The 3175-nt window shown below is 36.8% G+C and overlaps 1 protein-coding gene and 1 long non-coding RNA gene across 4 annotated transcripts in view; one reads left to right on the top strand and one right to left on the bottom strand.

Moving 5' to 3' along the window:
• The window catches only part of LOC103463011 (uncharacterized), a 5315-nt gene extending 3938 nt beyond the window's left edge, over nucleotides 1-1377 (bottom strand). The window contains exons 1-3 of the long non-coding RNA XR_533443.2: nucleotides 1357-1377; nucleotides 469-559; nucleotides 63-218 (exon numbers count right to left, since the gene is read on the bottom strand). This is a non-coding gene — a long non-coding RNA (uncharacterized LOC103463011). The remainder of the gene's footprint in view (nucleotides 1-62; nucleotides 219-468; nucleotides 560-1356) is intronic.
• LOC103463029 (voltage-dependent T-type calcium channel subunit alpha-1H-like) overlaps nucleotides 1-3175 on the top strand; it is a 246303-nt gene that overhangs the window by 132686 nt on the left and 110442 nt on the right. The window lies entirely within an intron of this gene.

The following is a 3175-nucleotide window of genomic DNA, read 5'->3' as shown; positions in this document are numbered from 1 at the left end:
GACAACCAAAATAAATTAACAAATGTTTAAGAAAAAAAGTGAATATAAAAACTGATCTTTACCATACAAAACATCAGAGGCGCAGGTCCTGGAACTTGTTTCCCATGTCGGCCAAAAAGGTTGAACTGGAATGCCAATTCAGGGGACATGAGGAATCGCACAGCTCGTTTTACTGCATCATCTATGGACCCTCCTCCAATTTCTGCCACCATGGCAACCTTAAGTATAATGACAATTACAAGACATTTTAAAATCGATGTTATTGTTTCACACATATATAGCTTATATGCTTACCTTTATACATGGACAAAATATTAATTGTTAATGTATCAATTTAAGTCACAATAAATTTTGAAGGATTAGGAGGAAAAAGAACCAAATGGGTAAAATAACAGAGCAGCTCAAATGACAACTAGRGAGACAGAAGATCTAGAGTTGTGTGTTACGTAAGTCCCTGTTCCACATTACCTTCTACGTCGCTTTTCTGGAATATCATCTGTTTGAAGATCCGATGTTGCTTCTGCTCTTGCAAGCCTTTGTCGAGCTTCTCCATAGTACTCTTTAGAAAATAATTTTTTAAAAAGTATTAAAACACTGGTAAATCTAAAGCTCCCATTTTCATTGACTAAACAAATGGCTAGTTGAGACCTAAACACCAGACTTAATGCTTGTCATGCAGTTTGCTTTTTTCAGTCAAACTATGACAGAATAAAACGCTTTAAAATATCACTTAAACAATAAAACATTATTTTAAAATATTTACTACTATGCCTTCATTCCATTTACAAAAAAGCTTTTATGCCAAATATACTGAAACCACATGGGCCCCATTTCTGTCCCATTCCCAGTTAGCCCACAATAATGCTGAATAGTCTATACATTTAGCCCACATGGGCTGACAATATGGGTCCCATTTTAGGTTAAACATATGGGCCTCATGTAGTTAGCCCAGACAAAACYCATGCCCATTCATCATTACCCATCTAGCCCACAACACGATTCAATGCAGTTTCATGAAAAAAAATGCACCTATGCAGCCAAGCCAGCGTGCATGGGATCCAGCCATGCATGCTGGATTAACTGGCTGAGAAAGATTATTTAAAACCCATGTACACAGAATGAAAGCAAAGTAGTTACTCTTTATAAATAATGTAAGTGGTTTTATTGTGTCAAGATACTTTAAAAGTAAAAGCAACCTCTGCTAGCAACGTAGATTCATTACTGAACTGATTTTATTCTGCCGCGTTGGAGCTCAAATTTACCACTGGAAGCAGCAAACAAGATGGCGCTGCAGCGTATTTGAAAATGATGTGACCCAGAACAGTTTGAAATCGCTCTGCATCCAAATATTCTTACCTTAATGATGGCAGATGACTTGTGTGTTTTTAACAATATCAAAAAAGGTCATCACCTAAAAGCAAAAAACCCCCAAAAACAAACAACTAATTAGGTCTCTTTTGGGGTACTCCGGTCATCCGAATCATTACAAGCAACACATTTTTTTAACTAGCGATTTAAAATCTCTCCCTAAAATTTGATACAATATAGACAAAACAGACAGAAGTGTACTTACAGATTCTTTAGTAGAAGGCCAGCCAACCTGCAGACTCTACGCCAAGGGACTGATGGAGACTGCAATTTTGAAACCGCATATCCATCCGCAGTTAACAATTGTACGTTTTCCAAGAAACATAAGATTAATTTTGAGAGAGCTACATCGGTTTAACAATTGTAAAACCGATGTAGCTCTCACAAACGTTCTCAATTAAAATAAATATAGTCGTCCTTATTCAAATGTGGTTTGGAACTATTTTCTTTAGTGGATGTGTAAAGTGCCTACTTCAATTCACCAACCTTTATTGGCAACGATGCTAGAGAAAAAAATGAACAAAAAGGCAAAAAAGATTATTGAAAAAAGATTAAAAGATAAAAATAATCATTAATAGAAATCTTAACCACAGCACCCCTTGCTGGTCTTTATATCTATGATGTAAAACCATAAACTAGACTGCAAAAGTAATTTACATAGATTAGAACACTGGTGTGATACTTTGGTTTGTTTTGTAATAATTAAATCTATAATGACTTTGATATATCACACTGAAATCTCAAAGGAAGACCAGGTATCAAACTGGCAATCCACCGATTGCAGGGCAAACTCCTGCAACCGACGCCACCATCATTATGAGAGAGTTTGATTAAATGTTGTATTTGGGATTATTTGATTTTAGGTCGACCATAGATTTATCATACATTTAGAGAACTGTATGGTAGGCCCTGTTGTTTGGACGAAGGTAAAGTTGGATAAAGGGCGATTCCACCTAATTTTTCACTACGTCAGCATCTTTAATTTATCAAAAGGATATGGCCAATTTTACTAAGGGAAGACCACAGCTGCCGGTATCTTACCGTATTTTAGGAAATAAAAGTAGTTAACAGACATGTACCTATTTTAGAAAATACTGTAAAATACTGTAAGTTTTGGTTGACAGAACTTTACTGTATTTTATAAAATACAGTACAATACCTACAGCCAGTATTTTACTGTAATTTTACGGTGGAATTCTGGCAACCCCTACCGCCAGCAGTGGCGGAGCCAGAGGGGGGACCAGGGGGGCCMGTGCCCCCCCCGTCATCTGATTGGCCCCCCCAGATGATTGACATGTAACAGCACCAGGTCATTCCTGTACATATTTGGAATCATTCTAAGTCAACCTAATATGTAAAGAAGAAAAACAATAAATATATGAAAAGAAAATGTATTAAACTTTATATAAGTCCATGTGACATAAATAAATAGATTTAGATCAGGCGCGATACCAGCCTATAACAACAAGCTGATATTCTTCTCCTGGGTGTTTCAGTTGTGCTGCGTTGTGGTGCAACTCAAATGCTAAAGCACTTCATACCTGGTGGTGATGGTAAAACATCAATAAGTTATTTACTGATCCTCCGCAAAAAAAGAGAAAAAACCGAAGAGGGGCCGACAATGTTCGTAGTTTGGAGCAGAGGTGGCACTGGAGTTTTTTTGTTGTACGTCAAAGAAAAAAATCATTTTATTTCCAATTTGTAGAGTCATCAAACGAAACATTTAGTGTTTCTCTGCGAGAACGTTTTTGAAATCAGGTAACATTTCACGAAATGACGTGATTAGAAGACGGCAGAACTCTGATCG

The sequence above is a fragment of the Poecilia reticulata genome, linkage group LG1, assembly GCF_000633615.1.
Source record: "Poecilia reticulata strain Guanapo linkage group LG1, Guppy_female_1.0+MT, whole genome shotgun sequence".
In the NCBI taxonomy this organism is placed as follows: Eukaryota; Metazoa; Chordata; class Actinopteri; order Cyprinodontiformes; family Poeciliidae; genus Poecilia; species Poecilia reticulata.
The sequence above is the reverse complement of the archived record's forward strand: the minus strand, read 5'-3'. Positions and strand labels throughout refer to the sequence as shown.